We start from the raw sequence: 20,209 nt of genomic DNA on the forward strand, positions 1-20,209 counted from the left end.
TATATATATATACTTATACTTTATGACTTGAACCCTTGGTGTCAACCAAAGATTAAGAATGAGGGAAGAAAAAAATGGCATGCATTACTATGATGCATCATCAATGGTAATGAAAATTAAAAAAAAAAAAGAATCATGAGTGAAGAAAGATGCATGGATGGTGAATGATAGTGATGCTCTATACTTTTTGCTTTGTTCTTTTCCTACAGATGCGGCGTGTCTGTACCAAACTTTTTTACTGCTTTCTAATGTTGTGTTCTACCATATTATCTCTGTCCAGGTTCAATGAACATTGCACACTAACACCTTTTTCTATTTTTTTTTTTACTTTTTCATTTTTCATTTTCCGACATTATGATTATTTAAGACATAAGTCTCTTTTACAAGTGACGAAAACAATGCATTAATAGAGATCCCCATGGGACAAGTGCCAACTACCCTTTTATTTCTGTGCTCATAAACTTGGATGTGGCTTTCACCCTCTTCCTCTTTCTAAATTCAAGTTCATTGGTATGCTTCTCTCTTCTTGTTCATGGTTTTAAAATCTATGATTCATGTGCTTCATCTTTAAACTTCAAGGAACTCGCTTTCTTTTTTGGTTATTATTCTTATTATCATTTGACACCGCAAGGTAGTTAATTAAGTTTTGGATTAGCTGAAACACTTTTTTTAAGCAGTTTTCTGCTTTCTCTTCATAGATGCAGATCTTTTACTTCATCACAACACTTTAGACGTACTAAAGTTACAAACTTTTATTTGCTGGTTCTGGTGGGTGTGGTTTGGTTAAGTACTGTTCTTAGGAGGTGTTTTGATGGAAGAGTTCTTGATTGATCTATTTGTACGCTTGTTAGGTAGGTTCTCTTGGTCCATTATAGGTTCGAAGTTTTGATCTCAAGCCATTACAAACAAGATAACCTAAAATCCATTGCTTTCAGGTAACTTTTATATTCTACTTTTTCTGTGATTCTGTGAATATTCTTCTTCATATGCTAAATCCACGCAATTGGGTTGTGTGTTATATTAATTGAATCTGTGTGTTTGTACCAATGAAAAACGTTTTCATTTTGTTCATCACTTTATTTGGTATGATCTGTGGCGAATTACACAAGATAATCTATATGAGAACTAATGAAATAAAGCTGTAAATAAACCAAGAGATGGTCCCATATAAAGGGTATTTAATTAACAGATATATCAACAATGAAACGTATGAGGTGAAGATGCGTATGTTATTGGTGGGTTGTAGATTTTGTGTACGGAAACGCTATTGACTAATGTTTACCAGGTTTGAAGTCTCTTAAGACTGATTTATTATCATAGAATTAGCCAATGTAAACTGAGTAGAACATGCATAGTTGAATATAACAGGTTATTACTAGATGGAACCTGAAATCCCTCCTCTCCAATTACTTGGTGCCAAGTGTATACTAATAATTATATGTTATTGGCAGTGACACGTTACCTCCAATTATAGTTCTTTATATATATAATCTAGTGAATAAACATGTACCTAACTGGTGACAATAATAAAATAGTTTATCATATGGAATGTTTTCAACTATGAAAGGGGTATGTGTTGTTTCTTAAAGCAGAAAATGGTTGCCTTCACATAATTTATCAGTGCTTAAAAAAACATAGAGAAACAGCGCTGATGCATGTGGGTTTGTCATTTTTGCAGTGGAATGAAGATGTAACTCATTAGGAAACTCAGATGCCATCATGATGGGCCTTGGGCCCAAACTCAGGTACCCCCTTCATAGATTGTTCATGATACTGAAAATATTAAGCTATTTAGACAGTGCTACAAACGTTCTGAGCTTCTTTAATAAAGTAGATTTTACAAATATGAAAAGATAGATAAATGGATTCTTACAAAATCTACTTTAAATTTAACTCAACTTTACACAACATACTTTTTATGAAAATCTATAGACACTTCTATATTATTGATCTTATCTCTAATCTTGACATGAGATTTACTTCAAACACGTTGGTAGCATAGTAAAATGGAACAAATTAGTATACAAAGAGAGACTATTGGCAGTGGCATCTCCTACCAGCCACGAATGTGTTCTTCTGTAGTTTGTTCACTCGAAAGAAAAAATGTTTGATTGATTCAATGTTGTCCATGTTCTAGACATTTCAGTCAATTTAAAGATCCACAAAACACCAAGTATCTCAATTAAGAGGACCCCGCCACTCACAAAGGACAAACTAAGCTGCAGTTGAAGATGCATGTTCCTCATTGTAAAAACTATGCATCTGCATATAGTGCAAACCAGTGCTTCGTTTCTTATGCGTCTTCCCTTTGCTTCTTCCAGGTAAATAACTGGTTGGTGTGACGTGTATGGCATAAATATGTGTTTTTGTTCCCTTCAAATTTTTTACAGTTATTGTCGATATTTCTTGAGTAATAAAGACTAATATAAATATCTTTCTATGTAAGAATGACTTGTATAAAAAACTTACTTCATAGGGCCTACACTGATTAAGGACAAAAACCTTAAATTATAATTCTATATATACCGAAACCAAAATAAAAATAAGGACTAAACTATAAAACAAGTATACTATAGGACCGCAAACATGTACTTAAGCCAAATATAATTTATGAGATTTTAGTTTTCTGGTGATTCATCTTTTGTGGACAACCTAACTTTTGCTCTATACTTAGGCTGTGGCAGTATCTTATGCTAAAGTTGTGAAGCTGATGGTTAGTTTGCTCATGGCAGGGAAGGGCACAGATGAAACGAATAAGGAGCTGAACACCCAGAAAATGGGAGCATCCCTGATACACAAAACTTTTACTTTCAGAGATATGTTACTTTGACAGCACATACCTCATTGATGGCTTTTATTAAAGCTCATCAAAGGTGATGGTCATGATCAGATGCACCCTCTTTGTCAGGGACAAGGATTTCAAACCATCAAGTGACTTGTTTATTCTTCACATAAATGTGTTTCAGTGAGGTCCTGAGTTCTTGTACCACTGAAGAGAGTTCCCCTTGGCAACTTCAAAATTTGACACTACTTCAATCATTTTCTTGTCAGTTAACTTAGCCATAGTTTATGTCTCTTTTTGCATTCCATCAATAATGTAATAGTACTGAAGAGTTTTAGCTCTGCAGATGAATGTAATAAATTAAAGATTACGTGCTTGTAATTGAAAGATTATATTTTAAGATATTGGGAGAAAGTTTGACTATGTTGAATTTGTTGCTTGAGTTTTAATATAATGTAAGTCATGTGATTTCTGTCTTGTTCACTTCTCGTCATCTTTTTATCTCTCCTTTGTTGCCTGAACTTTCTGCTATTCAATGTTTACTAAATTGCTTTCGGTTTCTCTTTCACGCACACCACAACAAAGGTGTTGATGTTACTTAGTGTGTTATTTACGTATGCATGTGCTACTGCAATATTGCTCACTGTTTATGGGGGTAGTTTTAAGTAAATAATATTTTTCTTTCCTGAGAATCTCTCTCAGTATCTTCTGTTTCTCTTCTTTCCTATCACCCCACTCATCTCACATGGTACAAGAGCTACCATGGCTTCATCTACTTCAACAAACACTGAATATTTTTCTGCTTTCGCGTTCTTCACTCCTTACATCTTCACCCGTCGAATTAACTTCAAAGTGGATGATGATAATTACCTAATCTGAAAACGGTAGTTCCATGTCATTCTCCAGAGTCTCAACTTTCATACACTTCTTGGATGGATAGTCTACTCCTCCAAGATTTACTTCTGCATTGTTGCATGGTGTCTTGCTTGCATGGTTTGCTTCCATGTCTCCTCCAATATTCACTAAAATGGTAGGTCTCTCCTCTTCTCATCAAATAGTCAACTCTTCAGATATATTACGGCTCTCACACTCGTGTTCGTGTTAAAAAGCTCAAGCTCCAACTTCATATATACAGTCACCATTTTTCTTCTTGACATCAAGAAGAGCGTTGACTAGTTAGCTACTATTGGTTGTCCTCATATCACTAGATCACACATTGAAGTCGTTCTTGATGGCTTATCTGAGAAGTATGATCCATTCGTTACTTTCCATAACATCACGTCTTGACCCATATACTGTCTAAGAGATGGAGACGCTCTTGTTGGTTCTAAGAAGAAAGAATTGACAAGGTCGGGGCTTCTATTGATCATCTTCTTCAAGGGAATACAATTATTGTTCCATCATCTTCTTCTTTCTTCTGTTTCATCTTTTTCGTGTTCAAAGTACTTTTCCCAACTCCAACAAATTTGATTGTGGCTAACCATGTCCACCCTTTCCCAAACAACACATCGGTGTTTTGGTTCCAGGTCTACTAATAAAAATATTTCATTTTCTTCCTCTCCTTCTAATCCTCGTTCATATCAAAAGCTTCAATGTCAAGTTTGTCGGCATGAATCATTCTTCCACATATTGTTGGCACAGGTATGATCGTTCTCAATCTATTATCAATGCCAATTCATCTCAATTTATTTCATCAGTTGGTGAGCCCTCTATTCTTCGTACATCTTCTATGATCCACTATGGTATCTAAATAGTGGTACCTCGCATCACCTTACACATGATGAATCCAATATGTCTTCTAAAGCTTCTTACACAGGTTCAGAAGCGGTAAAACTAGGTAATGATTCTGGTTTACATATCACAAATGTAGGTTCTACTACTTTCATCCACACTCTTCTAATCTTTTTTTTGAATCAATACATATCACAAATGTAGGTTCTACTACTTTCACAGATTCACATTCTTCTGATCTTTTTTTAATCAATTCTTGCATGTGTGTAGTATTACTAAAAAAATTTATTAAGTGTCTCTAAATTTGTAAGGACAATCATGTATTTGATCCTGACAAATGTTATGTAAAAAAGCAGGCAACAAAGGAGATCATTCTACAAGAAAATCTTAGGGATGACTTATATGTTTTTCAAAAACTTGTTCCGATTTCTGGTTTCTCTGCTAACAATTCATCTCTTGCACCAATGGTAACTTCATATAAACTATGACACTCTCATTTTGGACATGCAAATGTTGATCTAATTCATCAAATAATAATCCACCAATGTAATGTGCCATACAAAGCTAAATCTAGTTTCTATGAATCCTGTGTTATAGGTAAAACACATCAGTTGCCTTTCAAAGATTATCTACTACTGAATATTTTGAACCTTTGCAGCTTATTTTTATAGATATTTGTGTTTAATGGTTCTTATTACTACATTGTGTTTCTTGATGCTTACTCTAAATATGTTTTGTTTTATCTTATACATAATAAATCTCAAGCCTCTATTGTTTTCAAGTCTTCTAAAACATATGCTAAAAAACAAATTGGTTTTCTCTTTAGAGCATTCAAACTGAAAACCTCCGAGAGTTTTTTGTGTGTCTCAAATCTTATTGAAAATGGAATTCAGCACCACTTAACATGCCCTCTTAATTATGAATGAACAAATGGGTCCATAGAACATAAACACAGACATATCGTAGATATATATGACTCTCTCTTCTTGCAAGTGCGTCTCTCCCTAGATATTTGGGGGAGAAGCTTTCACTATTGTTGATGCTATTATTAATGTCTTACCTTCTTCTCCTGTTGACAATATGATTTTTCATAAACAACCATATTACACATTTTATAAAACGTTTGGGTGTGCATATGTTATATGTTGTTAAGACCATAACAAAAAAAAATTGGCTTCTTGTTTCTTAGTTACAGTCCAACCCACTGGTAAGCGATATATATCTCGCCTTGTTATTTTCAATGAATCTGTGTTTCCATTCTCTTTACTTTCCAACCTTTTTGTTTCTGACTCCAACACATACATTCTACTTGTCTCATCTTCTAATACATTAACTCTTATACAACCAACTCAATTTGATCCTGACATTAACCATATTCTCTCTCCTGCTAATCAAGTTATATACCATTCCTCTACTGCTTCTTCTCTAATTTCTTCTACAAAATCAGTTTCACCTACTCCTGTCCATAACGAACATCCAACGATCACTCGAGGAAAAGTTGGCATTTTCAAACTGCTCACCATAACAGCCTCTACTGATACTTCTATTATTCCTACTACAACTAAATAGGCTTTGGGTAATCCTTATTGGCTAGATGCCCTGCAAGACAAATTCAATGCTCTACGAGCAAATCACACTTGGACTCTTACAACTCTCCCCTATGATATTAAACCCATTGGCAGTAAATAGGTTTTCAAAAATAAATATAATGTTGATGGTACTTCGCCAAAGGATTCCATCATCAAAAAGTCATGGTTTCAAAAGCTAAGTACCACGATATCTTCTTTTGATTTCTCATATACTAAAATTTATTTATCCTTATTTGTAAAATTTGAGAATAATATGGTTTTGTTTATTCTTATCAACGTTGAAGATATCATTATCAAAGGAAGTTCTCCACTTGTTACTTAATCTCTCATTCTTTGTCAACATTTTGGTTTAAAATACCTTGGAAGACTTCATTATTTGCTTGGAATAGAAGCTTTCATGTACTGATGATGGTGATCTTCATTTATCTCAAACAAAGTATATAAAAAGATATAAAAACGTTTTGTTAACACCTTCGGCACCATGACACATATTTGACGCTATCAATGTGGCAAAAAATGATGACGTGGCAAGGGCAATTTTGTATCAATAATGATTTCATAAGCACTTGTCCGAGATTGCTTCTCTGAACTCTTGTCCACCACCACCGAGGACTCCTCCGGCTCATCTTCATATCCTGGCTCGGTCGCCTCCTCGACGAGTTCCTCTGCTGCGAGGCCGAGTTGAAAGTTGTTGTTCTCATGGGTCGTGACCCCTCCAAGATCGCCAAGCGAGATCGTCATTGTTGCGCTCGACGTGACGGCGCACGGAAACAACTCCGCCGCTAACAGCAAGGACCGCGTGCGGTCGCTGTCGTGGACGATGACACGGAACTGGTCGGCGTCGAAACAGATCCACACGACTCTTAGAACGCTGCCATTTGATGATTCGGCTATCGAAAGGCCCTTTGCCACGGGATCGAAGGCAAAACTCTGAATTTGGGTCATATATTACATCGATTATTACTAAGAATAGATGTAAAAAAAAAATATATATATATATATATATATATTACACCGGTTGTTATAAAGAATCGATGTAATATAGCTCGCGCTACTCATTCACGCACAATTTCACTCCGCTACGTCATTGCCACGTCTAATGCGTCAAATGTGTGTTTCTGTCACAGGGTGTCAATATATCATGACTCTAAAAGATATTTTGCTGAAATCCAATTTGCTCACTTCAAAACCACAACCAACACTGGTTTCTTTAGGGATGACACCATTGTTGTTGGTGATCAATCTCTATATCGCTCTATTGTAGGTTCTCTTCAATACCTTCTTATCACAATACCATAATTGTCTTACAGGGTTAACAAAGTGTGTCAGTTTATTCATATTCCGCAACAACATCACTTGAAAGTTGTTAAGCGCATTCTACATTACCTTGTTGGCAGTCAGTCCCATAGTCTTCTTTGAAGATGTTCTTCACTAAACATCATTGTCTTTGCTGATATAGACTGTGGCTTTGATCCGGATGATAGGAAGTCTACAACTGAATACACTGTATTCCTTGGCACAAATCTAGTCACTTGGACATCAAACAAACATAAAGTTGTCTCTACGAGTTTAACAGATGTCGAGTATCAGTATTGGTGTCGCACTAACTGAAATCAAATGGATGCATAATCTTCTTCATGAGCTTCAATTTCCTCTTTCAACACCAAAAATTTATTCAAATAACTTAGGCGCGATTCTCATTGTTGTTAACCCGATAATGCATTCCAAAAAAAACACTTTGATTTAGATTTATATTTTGTTCGTGACTCTCTTAAGCAGAAACAACTACAACTTACGCACATTCATGGTCATCTACAGGTTACAAATATTCTATCAAAACCATTATTTTCAGTTATTAAAGGATAAACTAATGATTATACACAATCCAATCAATTTACGGGAGGATGTTACATTATTTATGTATACATATGCGCTACATGGTATTATATATACTCATAATATTTCTCTTTTCTCATAATCTCTCTCCATCAATCTCACAAGTTGAAAATTTCTATTTAATTTAAAAAAAAAAGTTAATAGTTATGTTGATGTTTTTTAGAGATCTCATAAATATGAAGATATTTAAAGTAAAAATATAACTGTGAGTACGTTATTCCATTTATAAAATTAATTTATTTTATAAATATTATCTTGAATTTCATTGTATCTTTAAAAACGTGACATGTCTAATACATTTCTCCTCTAAATTTTGGTATTTTCTTGATAAATAAGTTTTTAATTTTATTTTGAAGTTTTGCATTGGCACAGTAAGTGATGAAGTACAGAGACAAGGGAAGAGAAGATTAAAAGTAACTATGAGAGAGAAACTAAAATATTCTAATCTTACTATTAGTGTAATACTTCACGTTTTTCATTATTTGAATTGCATGCATTGAGTCACATATATACATGAGAAGAAAGGAGGGAAAGAGGGTTGAGCCCAACAGTTTCGTGAGAAAGGGCCCAACCCAACAGTAACAAAAACAAAGAACATCAAAATGCCCCCTCAAGCTGGTGGGTGAATGTTTAACACACCTAGCTTGGAAAGAAGTTTGTAAAAAATCTCTTTGTTAAGAGATTTGGTAAGAAGATCAACAGGTTGGTTTTCTGTGTGGATAGGTAGTAAGTGGAAAAGACCTTGACGAAGCTTCTCCCTCACTACATGGCAGTCTATTTCTATATGCTTCGTTTGTTCATGAAAGCTGTTATTTTGTGTTATATGCTGATAAGTGTCAATGTGTAGTTTTTATGATTGAGAAAATTGAACACTTTGGAACTTAATTGTTGCTTAATGTAAGAAAATTACCCTAATCTGAGAATTATTGAATCTGATTATATATTTTTTGAACCAAGAAACAAATGAAGAAATTTAATCTCAATTTTTGTGTAAATTGCAGATGAATATGAAGCATTGAAAGAATGTATTCAAGCTGGCATTGAAAGAGAAAAAAAAAAGTAAAAACTTAATTGGATCACAAGAAGATTTAGCTCAAGCTAGAGGATTTAGCTCAAGCTAAAACTGTCCAGAATTGATTAAAGGTGCAGTACAATTCTAGCCAAGCTAGAATTGCTAGCTCAAGCTAAAACTGTCCAGAGTTGATTAAAGGTGCAGTACTGATCTAGCTCAGGCTAGAATCGCTAGCTCAAGCTAAAGTTGATTATATAAATTCAGAAACATAACTCAAAACCAGCGGTGGAAAACAGATTAGGTTTTTTAGAGAGAGACTAGTGAGAGAAAGAGAAGAAACCTCTGTTCTTAGGAGAAGAACTTGCTCAGATCAGCCCTTCTTATGCAATCCAGATCAAGAATGAAGATTGGAGGAGCTGTCATGAGTGGCTAAGTTCTTTCTAACTTGGGATTGAATGTAATTTATCTTGATCAAATGTATTCTTGGTGATATATATATATATAAAATTCTCTTTTCTACTTGTTCTTGGTATTTTCGTTTTATGCTTATTGCTTGATTCTGTCTGATCAATAGAGTCTTGATTTTGATCCTTAAATTTAACTGGAAAGTACCTTTAAGGATCTGAAATAAACGAAAATACTTGATAACTTGTAATGCTAGGAATAGATTCCAGGTTATTGATTGCATGATAATTTTGTTCCTAAAGCTGGATGATTTGTTAAATATCTGAGGAATCAGTGTTTGAGAAATTATCTTATGAATTTCATCTGTGAGGAATCAAGATGAATGACTTTAAATTAAGCATCAAGAATAAGTAGTTTTGAGTATTATATATTGTATTATTCAAAATACAGATGATTGAGATAAACGCAATTCAATCCTAAGTATCTTTCTCTATATTTGATAAGTTAGTTTTGTTACGTCCTGAATCAAACCCTAACTCTCCGAGTTGTTTGTGAAATCTTTAATTTGGTTATGAACAAAGTCACAAAATTATTTTCTATACTTAATGAGTTTTAAAACAGAACATCTTAATTAGAATTGTTCCCTGTGGGTTCGACATTCGTACTTTAAGGAGTACTATATTACAGTTGATTCGGTACATTTGCCGAGAATTAATCAACATGCCTTGTTGATTGACTGTCACAAAATAGGCTAGCAACTCCATTAGAAGTAACGCGTAGATCTTCAAGCAAGAAACTTAGCCATTGAATCTCACAGCTAGTAGCTGCAAGAGCTCAGTACTCTGCTTCAGATGAAGAATGAGATATGGTGCTATGCTTCTTGGTTCTCCATGATATCAAAGATTCACCAAGGAAAATACATAAACCCATGGTAGAGCATCGTGTTGTAATGCAAGATGCCCAATCTGAGTCGTTGAATGTTTTGATTTGCAGGCTTGTGTCTCTGGGATAAAACAGTCATTGAGCTGGAGAAGCTTTTATGTAGCGGAGAATTCTTTGTGCTGCTTGATGGTGTGCTTTTTTAGGTACCTTAACAAACTGACTAAGGAATTGCACAAAAAAACTAATGTCGGGCCTTGTATTTACCAAGTAAAGCAGTTTTCCAATAATTCTTCTGTACATGGAGACATCATGCATCGCTGCATCTTTGTCGAACAATGTTTCGTTCTTTTGCACCATAGGTGTGGTTGTTGGTTTTGCACTCAGCATCCCTACATCTGCCAAAATCTCAAGAGCATACTTGCGTTGACAAACATGAATTCCTTTCACAGTCCTAGCAATTTCTAGACCTAAAAAGAACTTTAAAGGACCTAAGTCATTTATTTTAAAAGTTGTATTTAAGGAATCTTTTACTGTATTGATTTCATTTGAATTGTTTCCAGCAATGTGAATATCGTCTACGTATACAAGAAGAGCAATAAAGGAACCCTTAATATTTATCACAAAAAGAGAGTTGTCAGCTTTGGAGTGAATAAAATTAATGGAATGAAGGAAGGAGGTAAGCTTATCATACCAGTGTTTGCTTGCTTGCTTTAGACCATAGAGGGATTTCATCAAACGACATACCTGATGTGTCTTCTTGGAGACAATACCTAGTGGCAATTCCATATAGACTTCTTCTTCTAAGTCATTGTGCAAAAAAGCATTGTTAACATCGAGTTGTTCAAGGTGCCAATTCATGGTGGATGCCACTGCAAGAATTGTGTGAATCGTTGTGAGTCTTGCCACAGGTGAGTATGTCTCCATGTAATCAATACCTTCACGTTGTGTGTAGCCCTTTGCCACAAGACTTGCCTTGTATCTCTCTATGTCTCCATTAGCTTTTCGCTTAATTTTGAAAAACTCACTTGCATCCTATGGCTGTTTTGTTTGGTGGGAGCTCCACTATCTTCCAAGTTTTGTTTTCTTCAAGAGCTTTTATTTCTGCTTTCATGGCTTCCCTCCATTCAGGATATTGCTTGGCTTCCTCATAGTTTTGAGGTTCATTTTGGCATGGAATTGACAAAGCATATTTTAAATGACTTTTTGCTAAGCCTTTGTAAGAAATGACAGAGCTAAGGGGATACAGTATCTTGCTTTTCTGTGTCACGCTGCTGCATGGTGATGCCATTATGTTGTGATGATAATCCTCCAGATAAGTTGGTGGTTTCTTGATTCTTATGGATCGTCTGGGTTCTTCTTGTTCAGTGTTCTCTTTGGTCACAATAGGCTTAGGAGAAGCAGCATCATATATAGCGAAATCAATGTCTTTGAATGTAATATCATCACTATTTTTCGTTTTTTGGGTTACAAAAATAAGTTTCATAAAATATCACATTTCTTGATATAAAGATCTCTCTAGAGTGAACATCCATTACCACATAACCTTTGGTACCATGTTTGAAACCAAGAAAGATGCATTTGCGTGCCCTGGGATCCAGCTTGTGTCTACTTTGCTCAAGAGTAGAAGCAAAGAATAGACACCCAAACACCTTAACGTTGGAAAGATCAGGTATGCTTCGATACATCAATTTATATGGGCATTCGTTTTGAATAACAGGGGAAGGTAAGTGATTTATAAGATGCACAGAATGTAGAATAACGTAAGACCATAAAAGATTTGGCAAGTTTGACTGATACAAAATGCAGCAAGCAATATTAAGAATGTGTTAGTGTTTTCTTTCAACAGTAGAATTCTGTTTAGGTGTTTCGTTACAAGATGTTTGGTGAATTATGCCATGTTTATCATAGAAATCTTTCCAACAAAACTCTTATTATCAGTTCTAATAGCTTTTATATCTTTATTAAATTGGCTCTTGATGTGAGAAATGAAATGTTGCGTGTAATCTCTAGTTTCACTCTTACTTTTCATAAGATAGATCCATGTATATCTACTATGATCGTCTACAATGGTTAAAAAATATTTGTGACCATGCAGATAATGAACATTTAAAGGCCCCCATATATCCATGTGAATCAAATCAAAAACGTGTTCGCTACTGGTTTTGCTTAAGGGGAAGGGAAGCTTATGTTGTTTAGCAAGATGACAAGGAGTGCATACATCTATATTAGCTGAGTGTATATCAGTGTATTGCTTAGTAAGTTTTTCTAATACCCTTTTTGATGGATGACCCATTCTACAATGCCATATATTGAGACCTTTAGCAGCTTCAAAACTTCTTTGCTCCCGCAAGAAGCAGATAAGGTTTTCTTTCTCATCTGTGTGCAGACGATACCCATTCACAATGTTAGCTTGACCAATCATCTTTGAAGTAGATCTCTCTTGTATCTGGCAAACATTGTCAGTGAAAATAAGCTTACACTTCAAAAAAGTTATCAACCTTTGCACCGAGAGAATATTTAAAGTAAAAACGAGTATATATAATACATTATGAAGAGTAATATTATGAGTCAAAATGATAGTTCCAGCATGAGTAGCAATAACATCATGATTATTAGGCAGTTTAACATTCACGAGCTTTATCTTATAATATTTTACAAAAGAAGAAATAGAACATGTTACATGATTCGTGGCCCCAGTATCAAGTATCCAAAAAAAATTACCTTCCTTACCTGGGTTGTTTGCTTTTGAAAAATCTCCAATGTTGTTATTTAGCACTTTTTGTTTTCCTTTGCAACCCTAAATCATATCCACAAGCTGTTGTAATTGCTCAAAGTCAAGATTCTTCATAACTTGATCATTGTAAGCATCATTGTGTGCGTTCTTTTCTTTCTCTGTTTCACTGCTTACCTCACTTTCCATAGCATTCGCAGCATGACCCATTCTCTGTTTGATCCAAGTAGGAAACCCATGCTTTGAGTAGCCCTCATCGGCCATGTGATTCATTTTATTGCAAAAAGAACATTGCTTTCCATAATTCATTTCGTTCATCTTTTGACCATATTGATTGGCATTGTTGATGAGGATTTTTGTATCCATTACTGCACTTTCGGTTAGATGTATCTCTTGTTGCAGAACCAAAGAGAAGACACGATTGACCCCTGGCAGAGGATCCATTAATAGAACTTGCGTTTTTACATTGTTGTAGCTCTCTCCCAATCCCTTTAAAAAAACACATAATTCTCTCTAATTCCATGTATCCTGTCATGGTTTTTATCACATTGCACGTACACTTTGATTTGCAGGTGCAAGCGGGTAGAGGATGCAAAGAATCCAGCTCTTCCCATAGAGTTTTAGAATCAGTGTAGTACCCATTGATGCTTCTTTCGCCTTGTTTGATGGAATTGATTTCTTGCAGAAGGTCAGAAATGCGAAAATGACTCCCTTTTGAGAATCTTTCTTCAAGATCTTTCCATAGATCTCTTGCATTATCTATGTACACAATGTTTTGTGCAACCTGTGTCTTAAGACTTCGTGTAATCCAGGAAAAAATCGTAACGTTGCATCTCTCCCATGCTTTGTATTTGGCGTCATTACATGAGGGTTCAAGAATCTCACCATTGACGAATTTGTATTTGTTTTTGAAAGTAACGCACGTTTCATTGCTCTGCTCCATGAATGATAGTTTGTTCCATCAAGATGAGGTGTGACCAGCACCATGTTTGGGTTTTCTCCAGGATGGAGATAATATGGACTAGCGGGATTTTGTTGATCATTCTTGAGTGAGTCTTGCACACTGGCGACCATTTTCAAAAAAACAAAGCAAGAAACAAAAGAAAACGAAGAAAGAAGAGAGCAAGAAAAGAAAGCAGGGTTAAGAGACAACCAGTTGCAGCGGAGAGTAGAGCGGATTAGACCCGCTCTGATACCATTTTGAAGTTTTACATTGACACAGTAAGTGATGAAGTGCAGAGACAAGGGAAGAGAAGATGAACAATAACTATGAGAAAGAAACTAAAATATTTTAATCTTACTATTAGTGTAATACTTCACGATTTTCATTATTTGAATTGCATGCACTGAGTCACATTGAGAAGAAAGGAGGAAAAGAGGGCTCAACCAACAGTTTCGTGAGAAAGGGCCCAACCCAACAGTAAAAAAAATAGAAAACATCAAAATTTTAACTTAACTCTATAAAATCATCTTATAACATAAAATTGACAGTCTACAACAATAAAATCTTCTAATTACATTACTAATTAATGTAAAATGTTAAACCCATGTTCAATAAGTCCACTAGGATTGGTATGTTATTGGAAATACTAAAACAATATTAAATAAAATTAATTTTAGAAAAAAAAATTAGTTACTATATTAATTAAATTAAATATTATTTTATAAACTAAAAAATTATTGATATTTAAAGTAGTTTCTATTATTAATAAATAAATCATAAATTAATTTCTAAATTAATACCTAACTAATTAGCTACAAAGATTTTAGTTATCAATTACTTTAAATTTTAAATTTGATAACTAAAATCTTGATAGCTAATTAAATACCAATTTAAAAACTAATTTATAAATTTTTATTAATAATAAAAACTACTTTACATATTATTAATAGTTTAGTTTATAAACTAGTATCTAATTTAATCAGTATTATTTTTTGTCTTTAAAAATAATTTTTATTTAATATTTTTTAATAAAAAAAATTTACTATCTCAAGAAGAACAAATGACATTTTAATACGAAGGGTGAGAATGGGAATCTAATAAAATACACTAATCTATATTTTGAGAGATTAGAGAAACACTACACCAGTAGTAGATACTAGAGTGGTGAAGAATCTCTTGTGAAGCCCGAAGTGATTATTCATCATTTATTGTAACCTTCATATTAATGTCTAAAATGATTTTACATACGGTTTCTTTTGCACGTTTAATTTTAAAAAGTTTTTTATGTTTAATTTACATTCTCGAAATTTAATACAAAATTAAATTAATTATTATTTTACTCTTCTTTTTCACTAACCTCGTATTAAGTTACTTGTACATTTATTGAGTTGTGTGATTTGAGTCGAAGTCGGAAGATTTAAACCCAATTGTCAAAGACTGAAATTTGATCTTGAAAATGTTGTAATATTTATGTTTATCTTTGCAAGAGTTATTCTATTGCTTATAATCATAGTAACATTATTTAGAAGTATTAATTTGGTTTCTTTGTGAAAGGTTAAATAAGATTAAACAGGTTTTAATGAATTAAAAACAAATTTATTTAATTAAATATCTTTTATGTTGCTAGAAAAAAAGAGTAAAATTTGTTCAAATGATAAAAATAAGTAGTAAACTATCAATTTCATTTAAAGTTGTTTAAACTTTTGCAAAGTCTCTTTTTTAATAGATTAAAATTACTTGAATACATTTTTTAAATAATTTTAGTAGACTAAAAATTTGAACTAATTTATTAAAATGCTATTCTCATCTTAATATGAATTCTATTTTATCTTAATGGATTAATCATATCAAATATAAATATATATTATCTTAAACTATTTTTATTGAATGTTTAGAATATATCAAACCCTCAATAATAGCTCTATATATGTGCAAAACATATTTCTTGATCCCTTCACAAAAAGAAAAAACTTAAATATCATTAGTTAAAAAATTATTTTGAAAAAATGATCTTGAAATTTATATTTGCGTCTTTTTTTCATTTCTCTTTTAAGAATTTGCCCAAGTGTTTTTGTTCCTTTTTACTAAATGTTCATGTGCATAAGTTTTAGCATGCTGTAATTTTTTTTATTCTAATATTTTTGGAGATTTTTTTTTTAATTTGAGGATTCGTTTTGGTTGACATGATAATAAAACAAGAACATGAAAAGATAATAATAAGACAATGTAAAAATTATATCTTGTGTTTAGTGTAAACAAAATAACAAACTAAATCATGTTAGAATAACATAAATTATGTTTCAATGACATTTTTTATTAAAATTACGTATAATTTTTTTAAAAAATAATTTTAATTTAATATTGTATATATTATGAAAATTAAAGAACTAAGTTATACGAAATTTCATTTTATTTATATAATTATTTTTATATTATAAAAATTTATATCAGATTTTAAAATAAAACTAATATCTTAAAAAATATTTAAGATTTAATTTAATTATATTAAATAATATAATCTAATTGTATATGTATCACAATAATTATAAATATAAATACATGTAAGTTAATATGTTAAATAAATAAAAACATTATATATGTTATCATATAGATTGGTATTAACAAAGTTACATCACATTTTATTTTATTCATGTATTTACTTTTTCTTAAAATTATAAATAGATTCTATAAATTTTGTAAAATCACTATTATGATATGACTATGACTATTTTTCTTTATATATATATATATATTTGAATAATAAACAAATATTTTATATTTTAATTACTATAATTTAAATTTATTTTAAAATATTACATATAAAGAGGAATAAGAGAACAATTATCCCATCCTCTTAATCATAACACAACTCTCCTTTGAAATAAGAAGTATTCTAAAAATGACAATATAAAAAATAACAGCATAAAATTACCGATAACTATTATATTTTATCTTATTCCTCAAACTAATTTAGTGGATTCATTTAATCATAATAACTAAAAATACAAAGTCAATTATATAAGTTATCAGTAAATGAAAATTTCTTTAAAATTAAATAAGTTTTTTATGTTTTCTTTTATGATTCAAAGTAAATACTTCATCTAATTTAAATTTTTTCAAAGTTCACATCCATTTTTAAATTAAGATTTATTTTTCTTAAACTTAGTTTTTTGTTTCTGGGATAATATAGAAAGAAAATAGTAAAATAGAAAATCTTATATTTATATACTATTAAAGTCAAAAAAAAATTTGCATTTATTATTTTTTAAATACAATTTTAAATGACACAAACAAATAAGAAGAAAAAGTAATATTTTATTCATATGTCTTTGACGTTCTTTAATCTATATTTATATCTTTCTATACCTATATATAAATGGATTTCTTACTTTAAAATTATTTTCCTATTTTATTCTTACTTAATATTTTATTTTATTAATTTATTTTGATTATTTTGATATTTTATAATTTTAGAAGTTAATAAAGTAATTTTTTAATTTTTAAATAATATTTTATTTTATTTGTTGCTGGTCAAAGAGAGGAGAGATAGTATGTTATTTTTTTTTGTTTTAAATTGCTCTTCTTCTCTATTAAATAAAAAAATTAAAAATTAAAGATATTTGTTAATATTTGTTGCTAGATGTGGACCGCATTAGCACATAGTAGAGAGATTGATACGTTTTAAATTGATATTCTTCTCTATTAAATAAAAAATAAATTAAAGATATTTGTTGTGTCGTCCTCCTTCACAAGATTTAGATGGTGGAACTCACAAAAATGATATTGAAACACCACCACTTCTACCATCAGATGACATTGTTGTACGGAAATGATATATTTTTTGGGATATTAAAAAATTATTCAAACCGCATCAATTCAAGTTTTGCATAGAGAAAGAAAACTTTAATCCGAAAAATTGTCCCCACCCACATCATCTTCCTGGTATTAGATAGATTATTTTACTGCACTGAGAGACACATATAATGATAAATTCTTAATGAAGAGCTAAGAGTAAAAGTATATAATAGACTTTATGTCCTTATTGAGAGAGTCATCACCTATTTATAGGTATTGTTGGATGCAGACCATCAAGAAAAGCATTGAATGGTTATTATGAGATATAAATAGATTTTATTATAGTAATTTATATAACCGTTAATAACTTATAACCGATTTATATATTTTAAATATAATATTAAATGAACAGTTATTGTCTGATTTATATGTCTTAAATATTATATTAAATGAGTGGTTATCTATTTGTACCTCTCATAATTGAAAATATTTATAATTACAAATTAGTCATATTTTTTTAATAAAGTTTTTTCATTTTTTTTAAAGAAAAGCAATTTTTTATTTATTTTCTATATTGGATATACGTAAAGGTACTCAAAATATACTCCTACAGTAAATTCAACCATTTTTTTCTAATAATAAGAGCAATAAACATTTGGAACTATTGGTGTATTTATCTCGAAATAATGTCTGTAATGAAGTATATTTTAATGAGTTTTAAAGTTCTCAGTTTATTTTATTTATGACTTCTATAATTTAAGTTGACTTATAACTACTTCATCCTTTGCAATTTTTCCTTCACTGGTAATTCATCTCATAAGACTGAGTATTATCAAATACTACAACTAATAATATTATTATTATTAGTATCAGTACCATTAACTATTATAATATATATATATATATATATAGAGAGAGGATAGATAAGACATTCATGTAGAAAGGGATTAAATTACCATTTTTATCAAATTTTTACTATTCAATATTTTTTAATTAAAATAATTTAAAACTTAAATTGAAATTTTTATATCATATCAATTATATATAAAATTGTATAATAACATAAAATTATTTAATGCTAAAATTGCTACAATATATAATTCTAACATAAATTTACTTAATTATTGTTATAATTTAATAAATAAATTTATTAATAAAATTTTAGTTTCTTATAAATTATTCATATATATCTGAACACTAATTTTATAAAACCATGAAAATATAAATTAATGTTTTCTTTTTCTTAAACATGTATTATAAAATATATATTAAAATTTATAGGGATTTTTGTAAATTTATTTCGTATATTAATTTAATAAAATTATAGTTATTATAAATTTATAATGTAATATTTATAATAAAGGAAATACAATTTTTTTAAAAAAATAATCTTATAAAAATAGTATTAAAAATTATGTAGTTGTAAAAAAAGAAAAAAATATTTAGTTATTTTGGAATAAAAAGAACTTATTAGATTGTTTATTTTATTAAATAAATAAATTTTTATTTATCAAAAATGAAAATTATCCAATTAAAAGATGACAATAAAAATAAAAATTAAATAGTGCATCCTCTTTATATAATTGTAGATATATATATATATATAATAATTTGTAATGGTATTCTCTATTCAATGTATACATTTTATATTTTATTTTATCTATAATTATATTTTAAAACTAAAAGAAGAAACTCTATACATATTAAATAAAATACATTAAATTTATTTTTACAGTAATACACCACTTTACAAACCATCCTTAATTTTTATTTAACAATTATTGTACTGTCTAGGCCGAAAGGTCAACCGAAAGGTTGTACCAAAAGTCTCGACCGAAAGGTTGTACCGAAAGTCTCAACCGAAAGGTTAAATATAAAAAGTAAATAAGTAAAATTAAATTAGTGATTATAGCAAAGCCCATAAGATGGACCCAAATATACAGGTGTGTGTTTTCAAAATGTTAGGTGCAAAAAGAAAAGACCCAAGTAACTCTTAAGCCCAATAAGAGAGCCTTATAAAGGCAAATTCTTCCTCCACCATATCAATTTTAACCTCCACCATATCAATTTTTTAAATTTCCAAAACTACCCTCCTGCACCATATCAATTTTAACCTCCACCATATCAATTTTTTAAATTTTCAAAACTACCTTCATTCCAAATTAAAAAATCCAAAATAATAATTATAATTGAAAAATAAAAAAATACATGCTGGAAAAAAAATTCTGAACACAAAACTAAAAATATATTCTGGATAAAAAAATTCAGAATTCAAAAATATGTTCCGAAAATTGAAATCCAAAATATTTCAGATAAAAGTTTCAAAAATAATTTTTTCCATTTTTGTGTAAGGTTATTTTCGTCATTTATGAGGGGTATTTTTGTTATTTTCTAGAGCTGATTGGGTGCATGCTGAAATTGATATGGTGGAGGGAGAAATTGC

General features: G+C 30.8%; 1 pseudogene; it reads left to right on the forward strand.

The window, feature by feature from the left end:
- Positions 1-372: 372 nt before the first annotated feature.
- Positions 373-3,184, forward strand: LOC137835553 (uncharacterized; annotated as a pseudogene).
- Positions 3,185-20,209: the final 17,025 nt, after the last annotated feature.

This window comes from Phaseolus vulgaris, chromosome 5, assembly GCF_000499845.2.
Source record: "Phaseolus vulgaris cultivar G19833 chromosome 5, P. vulgaris v2.0, whole genome shotgun sequence".
Classification (NCBI taxonomy): Eukaryota; Viridiplantae; Streptophyta; class Magnoliopsida; order Fabales; family Fabaceae; genus Phaseolus; species Phaseolus vulgaris.